The 9,340-nt window shown below is 32.5% G+C and overlaps 1 pseudogene; it reads right to left on the reverse strand.

Annotated features, from left to right (window-relative positions):
• Nucleotides 1-5,048: 5,048 nt before the first annotated feature.
• LOC149155640 (salviol synthase pseudogene) lies at nucleotides 5,049-5,450 on the reverse strand (annotated as a pseudogene).
• Between the last annotated feature and the right edge of the window lie 3,890 nt (nucleotides 5,451-9,340).

The raw sequence follows: 9,340 nt of genomic DNA on the forward strand, positions 1-9,340 counted from the left end.
TTCCCTAGGCTAGGTTTTCGACATGGACTCAATGTAGAAACATTTTTGTATTCAGATCTACATGCACCAAATTATGCAATCAAAACGAGATTGATGTAGAATATGCTATGTGAAAGATGTCAACGTAAACATTGAGTGCAAAGGAAACAAGAAGAAAGGTGTGCTAGTATTATAAATAACCAAAGAGTAGGGAGGTGAAACAGTGAATGAGGGGATCGCATATTGAAATGCGACTTGGGAAAAACACAGGTGGAGAGAGAAGAAAGGTGTGATAGTGCTATAAATAACAGAAGAGTAGGGAGGTGAAACAGTGAATGAGGGGGATTTCATATTGAAATGCGACTTCGGAAAAGCCGCAGGTGGAGAGACAAATATTTCAGAGAAATTACGATCTGTGGAGATTGTGGGAAGGAATGCGACTTATAGAGGTCACATAGTCACAGTGGAGGGCAGGTTGCACCTTATGGACACATGTATGAGGAATAGAAATGCGATTATGTGACCTATAGGAGAGATTGCAACTTATGGAGGTTGCATATTTGGAACTTCCAGACAGGTCGCATTTTTTGGTTTCTTATGTAAGGTTCCCACTTGCAATTTTGTGACCTACTGGCATTGGGACCATTCAATTCAAATTTCAAAAGCACAACTTAGCTCAAGTCACAACTGGGAGGTGAAACTTCAACCCAATCGCATTTGGGAGGTGTTACCTCAACCAAGTCACATTTGGGAGGTGAAACCTCAATCAAGTTGCATTCCCAAATCAAAATGGATTATGATTCTGTCAATAAGTAATGCCAGCACTGCACTTATATTCAAACTAGCGTTGTGCCTTGGAGTGATCTTCCCATTATTCATATCACGTGCTTGAAATTTTGATGCAATCACAAGTCAATACTCCAACAATCGATATACAAATAGCTCATAGCCTAGGAACGAGTCATTAATTACTAGAAACCATGGCATATTTGTAATTACACCAATAGGCATCCCCCCTATCAGAATCGATAAGTTAATCATTTTCTTAATTAATCATTTTGATCGGATGGCCTGAATTGAAAGATGCCAGTATATTCTTGTAGTCATCACTAAATCAGTGAATGAAATTTGCTACAATAACTTTCTTGCATGTCTAGAACACATACTTAGACCATACATAAATTAATTTTTTACCAAGCATGATTAAAAATTTACTGTGCCTCTCGTTAATAACCACATATGTATGATTAACAAAAAATGAAATGAAAAAAATTATTGTCGAACACTCGTCTTTCATAGTGCCTTTGAAAGTGGTCTCTTTGCATTCTAAAATGTATGCATGGTTGAATCATAAGGACATGTTTTGATCCATTACAATGACAGTTGAACCATTTATGCCCGACAATCATCCATAACCATGACAATGAGGTATGTAGGCATAAATTCGAGTGATAAGGACACATTTCATTCATTACAATGAAACTAATGTCTCTTTGCATTCTGAAACGTATGAAACCAGGTTATTCGCTGCTAGGGTTGTTTAGAGTATAATGTAGGTCGTTAATAATGTGCAGATGGTGTTATCGGGAAATCTAGTGTCCACTTGGAGCTGCTAGTCCCACTAAGACTAGTAGCTATCTTAGAAACAAACAAACTAAAACTACTTTCGTTTTCCTTTATGAGAAGTAGATAAGAGGGGAATGAAGGACACCAACCTGAGCTTTGCGCTTGGTTCCTTGCTCAGTTCCTCTCCCTTCTGACAGATCCTTGCCACTTCTCCTTCGTCTACCGAGCTTCAAAGAGCACCTGTGGAATCAAAGCAGCATAATACTATCAAAGAACAGAGATCTACAATCATAAACAATATAGGACCAGATATATATTGACCACACAAATGCATATATCATCAAACATACAAGAATGTGGAGGAAAACTTGAATAGCTTTATTAATATCAAAAATAGCAAAGAGGATTACAACCAATTGTTCTGACCCAGCGTCATCCTCCAGCATGAAAGCCCTTCTTTCCCCTCATGAAAAGCTTAGATCACCAAACACTATGATATTCCACCAAGAAACCAACAACACTTCCTTACAAGATACAAAATTCTAGCCTCTAGATCTCTGGGATGAGGGATCCATATATAGATGATTGTAGGGGGGTGAGTCGGCTTTCGGATTTTTACTAGTGTCCTCTCTCTGATAGTTCTTGATTCCACTTGGAGATTGATGATATCTTACTCATCCTTGGGTGAATTCATAGAGACAAGTGTCACAGGAGAAGTTTCTGGAAGATTCCATGACGATCCACCTTGTAAACTATCTCTGCCATTTGTCTACTATCGTCCATCGCATCCTACAGAAGGTATTTTTAGTATGCATTGCACCCTTTTTCACTGAGCAGGTGGGATGCATCGCAACCTCTGCACTGGGTAGTCTGTATGGTCCTGCTTTGACCAGTTCTGAGCAGTTTTCTGTGGAGAACTTCTAGGAGATGAAGTAATCAGCTGACCTTGTTCCTTTAGGGTATGAAAAAACACTTTTAGGGACTTAGGATCCCTTGGTTTATGGACATGTATGATTGGGGTTGCAGTGCCCAAAAATGTCTATAACAGATGGGTGGGTTAATGTATGACAAGGGTCGTTAATAATGTGCAAATGCTAGGAGCGAGGGCTATTCCTTGGGCATGGGCTAACCTCAACCATGTTGCACAGGAACTTACTGTCTCCTCAAGTAAGCCAACAATTTAATTTGATCAAATCCCCCATTATTATTATTATGTTGTAGTTGCTTGATTCTCCTCATGAATATATGTATCAAATTTTATACATTACAGATTTGCAGAATACATTCTCTTCATTCTCACTCTCATTAGTCTCACTCATTGTAATTATATAAATAAATTGCATGTTGTGTTGTGTACTTTGACTAGGGATATTGGCTCAGCTTATTTCATCGTAGCAGATAAGACCATTCTCAGCTCTGTGCATAGAAACTCGTTCGGTGATTAAATGGAAAATCAAGCAGAGTATTTGGCGTTCTGGTTTTTGAAAGCAAGTAGAGAAGCTAATTATATAAGGAGTAGAGAGTAGAGCAAAGATGAATCCCTGTGATGTCTCTGTGCATCTGATTGTATGGTTCCCTGTCAACTGGTATTTTTATGCGTGTATCAGTTCTGGTTCTGTTATTTTCTACATTTTATTAATAGTGATTCAATCTTTGGTTTCCAATTAACACTTAAGCTTAGGCCTGTTGGGTTGTTTCCCTTTCATATCGAGGTGCCTGTTCTCTTACATGCATTGTTAAGATCCACAGTGGAACCTCTGTTTACACAGGAAATCTTTGAAAAAGACTTAATCTGGACATAGTTCTAGACTTGAAATATTATTGAATCTGGTTCATACCCATATCGGGTCCGAACCATTATCGCATCGCAAGAACCACAAGTGGAGTGGAAGGGACCTTTGGAACCACTGAAGTCTGAACTCCGACAGCGTGGACCTGAACCATTATAGAGAAGAGTGGAAAGGTTATCGGGTTCGTGATTGCTATCACATCGCCAGATCGAAATGGAAGGAGCGAAGGTTCATAAGAATAATTAAAAAGATAAACTTACCTAGACAAAATTATCTTTATTTTTATTAAATCTTGATAATTTTTTATTTTTTGTTAACTTTTTCTCTAAATGTAAGTTCCTAAGAATAGTTAAAAAAGATAAACTTACCCCACAAAATTATTTTTATTTTCATGAAATAGTGATCATTTAATTTTTATCCTTTTTCTTTAAATATAATAAAAAATCTGGAAAAACATATTTAAATAGTAGTAAAAGTTCTTCTACGCTGTTGAATATATTTAAACATTTAAAATTACAATTTCGTTAATCCAAACTCTCTATTTTATTAACAATTTCAGAACATGATATTAGTGATTATTAAAAAAAAGAAAAACCAAAATCGATGATCTACAATGTGGAACCTGTGTTTAGGTAGGAAAATCTGGACTTGAAATATTATTGAATCTAGTTTATACCCATATCGAACCATTATCGCATCGCAAGAACCACAAGTGGAGTGGAAGGGACCTTTGGAATGCCGAAGTCCAAACATTGACAGCCCAAACCCGAACCATTATAGAGAAGAGTGGAAAGGTGCTGCATTGTTATCGCATTGCCAAATCAGAATGAAAAGAGTGAAGGTTCATAAGAATAATTAAAAAGATAAACTTATTTCGACAAAATTATCTTTATTTTTATTAAATCTCGATAATTTTTTATTTTTTATTAATGTTTTCTCTAAATGTAAGTTCCTAAGAATCATTAAAAAAGATAAACTTACCCCACAAAATTATTTTTATTTTTATGAAATAATGATCATTTAATTTTTATCCTTTTTCTTTAAATATAATAAAAAAACTGAAAAAACATATTTAAATAGTAGTAAAAGTTCTTGCGCGATGTTGAATATATTTAAAAATTTAAAATTACAATTTCATTAATGCAAGCTCTCTATTTTATTAACAATTTCAGAACATGATATTAGTGATTATTAAAAAAAAGGAAAACCAAAATTTATAATCCCTAGTGGAACCTCTGTTTATATAGGAAATCTTTGAAAATGACTTAATCTAGACTTAGTTCTGGACTTGAAATATTATTGAATCTGGTTCATACCCGTATCACTTCCGAACCATTATGGCATCGCAAGAACCACAGGTGGAGTGGAAGGGACCTTTGAAACCACCAAATCCAAACTCTAACAGCCCAGACCCAAACCATTATAAAGAAGAGTAGAAAGATTATCCGGTCCGTGATTGTTATCACATCACCAGATCGGAATGGAAGGAGCTTATAATTGGAGTGTTGGAATCGCTGATAGCGATTTCCGATACTCCACATACTATCGCATCGGGGTTATTGTAGGGCTATGTTATTGATCCGTTCCATGTGAAATGCCGACAGCGATTGCGGATAATTAAATTGGAATAATTAAATAGTGGGGATTATAGAATGGAACTCTTCAATTCGTCTGGAGTGCAACAACTGTAAAATGTATCTTACGTAAATACCTCTAGGAAGGTCCATACGAAGCGTAGGTGATGTCTGAATAATTATATGACAAATACTCAGTGGTGGTCGTCCCAGGTCTGCTGGGGAAAACCGGATCATGGGTTTTGAGAAATTCCTTGGCCACATCTGCAGCGGATACGACTAATGCAACGGGGGAGCTAACGCGTAGAGACATGAGAGGCCAGTATTTCAGAGACAAAGTTGCCAGAGTTCGGTTTGGAATGCCTCTGAGAAGAAGGTGGAGGTTTCCGAGAATGGGGAATTGAAATGGCCCCGGGGGAAGTGGCCTCCTTTTGCTTCCCCGGAACGAGAATCTCCATGCGAGAAGAAAAGTAGTGACTAGTATAATATAGAAGTATAAGCATTCCATAACTGGCAACTCAGAACCCAACTCATTCACCATTGTCATGACTCACTCCATACAACTGGTCTTCTGATCTAAAGTGATTCTTTTATACCCATCTGGTATGCTAATCCTTGTAATTTAACAAAGTATGTCCGTTTCCATTTTTTTTTCCAATTAAAGAAATCGTGCTTGAAGTACGGTTGAAATAGCTCTCAATGATATATTCTTGCGAAAGATTAAACCCTAAACCTATGATAACCGCACCTCAGCATCTAACCATTTTCCATTTTATCGTTCACTTAGTGAAGAACTTACGAAGCATTTATAATATTGTCTGATAGAAAGATTTATCTGTAACGTATTTAAGATTTTACAAATTCGTTGTATATATTTACTGAAAAGAAAAGATCGGTTGGTTACATATTTACGCAACATAAAAGCATCATAATGGTGGGGGATGAATGATTACCATAATGGGTTCTTCCATTAAAGATTTATCCAAATTATTTTCATCAAAGCATATATCACAAATAGCTATCATTTCTAGTGCCTGTATTAAGATTTTGGAACTATTTCAGATGTACGTATATAGTGGAACTATTAAAGATGTTGTGTATCTACTATTAAAGATGTTGTGTATCTATTAAATTATACATGTCCATATTGGTGAATAGTAATTTTAATAATAATAATAACTTAAATGTAAAAGTGTGGATATTATTTTGTATTAGATATTCATAAATATTAAGAAAAACACATTAATAATTATATTTTAAATAATAAGTATTAATTTATTTTCTTAAATACAATGGGAAAATCTATCATCAATGTATTGACTCATCATCACCATTATTCAAGGAAAACCATGTCATTTGATAGTCCATAAAATACTCCATAAGAAAGTAAGCTTTCACTCTTGTGGAAGGCTTGAAACCTATTTGCTTAAGTCCAAAGAATACAAACTGTAACCAAATAACTACAATTCTTTAACCAACTCTATGCCTAAATAGCAAATATAAATATAAAATATATTAAAAAAATAATTTGTTTAATCTGAAAAACAAAAAAATAAGTGAAATCTACAACAACAAAAAAAAAGCCCCCTCTTTTTATTTATCGAGAAAGAAGTCGAATTTCCCATTTAACACCTCGAAGATATAAATTTATTTTTTATTAAAAATAAATACTTAATATGTTTTTGTTAATTTTAAGTATTTAATAACTTTTAAAAACAGCTCTCAAACATATATTCTTGCCAAAAGTTAAACCCTAAACCTATGATAACCACACCTCAACATCTAACAATTTTCCATTTCATTGTTCACTTAGTGAAAAACTTACGAAGCATTTATAATATTGTTTGATAGAAAGATTTATCTCGAACATATTTAAGATCTGACAAAGTCGTTGTATATATTTATTGAAAAGAAAAGATCAGTTGGTTACATATTTATCCAACATAAAAGCATCATAATGGTGGGGGATGAACGATTACCCTAATGGGTTCCTCCAATAAAGATTTATCCAAATTATTTTGATGAAAGCATATATCGCTAATAACTATTATTTTTAGTGCTTGCATTAAGATTTTTGAAACCATTTCAGATGTACGTATATAATGGAACTATTAAAGATCTTGTGTATCTATTAAATTATACATGTTTATATTGGTGAAATAATAATTTTAATAATAATAATAACTTAAATGTGAAAGTGTGGATAATATTTTCTATTAGATATTCATAAATATTGGTGAAATAATAATTTTAATAATAATAATCTTAAATATAAAAGTGTGGATAATATTTTCTATTAGATATTCATAAATATTAAGAAAAACACATTAATAATCATATTTTAAATAATAAGTATTAATTTATTTTCTTAAATACAATGGGAAAATCTATCATCAATGTATTGACTCATCACCACCATTATTCAAGGAAAACCATGTCACTTGGTAGTCCATAAAATACTCCATAAGAAAGTAAGCTTTCACTCTTGTGGAAGGCTTGAAACCTATTTGCTTAAGTCCAAAGAATACGAACTCTAACCAAACAACTACAATTCTTTAACCAACTCTATGCCTAAATAGCAAATATAAATATAAAATACTATTAAAACAATAATTTGTTAATTTATATTTACAATATCTTCCAATCTGAAAAACAAAAAATAAGTGAAATCTACAAAACAAAAAAAAGCCTCTCTTTTTATTTATCGGGAAAGAAGTCGAATTTCCCATTTAACACCTCAAAGATATAAATTTTTTTTTCATTAAAACTAAATACTTAATATGTTTTTGTTAATTTTAAATATTTAATAACTTTTAAAAACAACTCTCAAACATATATCCTTGCCAAAGATTAAACCCTAAACCTATGATAACGACACCTCAACATCTAACCATTTTCCATTTTATCGTTCACTTAGTGAAGAACTTACGAAGCATTTATAATATTGTCTGATAGAAAGATTTATCTGTAACATATGTAAGATCTGACAAAGTTGTTGCATACGTTTACTAAAAAGAAAAGATCGATTAGTTACATATTTATGTAACATAAAAGCATCATAATGGTGGGGATGAATGATTACCATAATGCGTTCTTCCATTAAAGATTTATCCAAATTATTTTGATGAAAGCATATATCACTAATAACTATCATTTCCAGTGGCTGAGTTATGATTTCTGGAACTAATTGAGATGTACGTATATAGTAGAACTATTAAAGATCTTGTGTATCTATTAAGTTATACATGTACATATTTGTGTAAATTTTAGAATGTAAAGTGGGAAAGAACAATACAACATTATAAATGGTTTTGAAAGAGTAGAAAAACATTAAAAAATTTGAGGTAAATTGAAAAATAACAACACATCATAAATATATGGATTCCAAGTTGTAATTATAAGACATAAAATTTTGAAATATTATAGATAGAAATGTTAAAATTTGAAGTGTATAGGGTTGGAAGGGACCTTTGGAACCGCCAAAGTCCTAATTCTGATAGCCCGGCCCGAACCATTATAGAAAAGAGTGGAAAGATTATCGTTATTGCATCACCAAAAGAACCTAGCATTGCAGTGTTGGAATCGCGGCTATAACGATTTCCAATAGTCCACGTACTATCGCATTGAGGTTATTGGAGCACTATGTTATTGCTCCGTTCCATCTGAAATTGCCGACAGCGACTGCCGATAATTAAATTGGAATAATTAAATGGTGGGGATTATTTTGGCAGCGAACAAGGAATTAGGGATTATTCAAATCCGATGACGATGAAAATACAATAAATTTTTTTATAGCCTCATTAAAAAAAGACACAAAATTACATTAAGTTTTTTTTTAATCTCGATAATTTTTTATTTTTTATTAACTTTTTCTCTAAATGTAAGTTCTTAAGAATAATTAAAAAAGATAAACTTACTCCACAAAATTATTTTTAATTTTATGAAATAGTGATCATTTAATTTTTATCTTTTTTCTTTAAATTTAATAACAAATCTGAAAAAACATATTTAAATAGTAGTAAAAATTGTTCCACGCTGTTGAATATATTTAAACATTTAAAATTACAATCTCATTAATGCAAACTCTCTATTTCATTAACAATTTCAGAACATGATATTAGTGATTATTAAAAAAAAGAAAAACCAAAATCTATGATTGAACTGAAAACGTAAATATGGTTGTGGAAAATTTTTAGAAATTCATAACAGGCTTTTAGTGATGGTTGTTTCAAAAAATCCAAAAATACAAAAATGTAAATATGGTTGGAAAAAATAATGCAGTAAATGCAAAGATGATTTCTTAGAAAAACACTAGAAATGATGGAAATGCAAATATGCTTCCCATGAAAAATCCAAAGCTTCTAGAAATGTAAATATGATTGTTCTACAAAAAAAATAAAAATAAATAAATAAATAAATAAATCCCAAAAT

Source organism: Pinus tabuliformis, chromosome 9 (genome assembly GCF_031772625.1).
Source record: "Pinus tabuliformis cultivar Carrire ecotype Pingquan chromosome 9, CPIR1, whole genome shotgun sequence".
Classification (NCBI taxonomy): Eukaryota; Viridiplantae; Streptophyta; class Pinopsida; order Pinales; family Pinaceae; genus Pinus; species Pinus tabuliformis.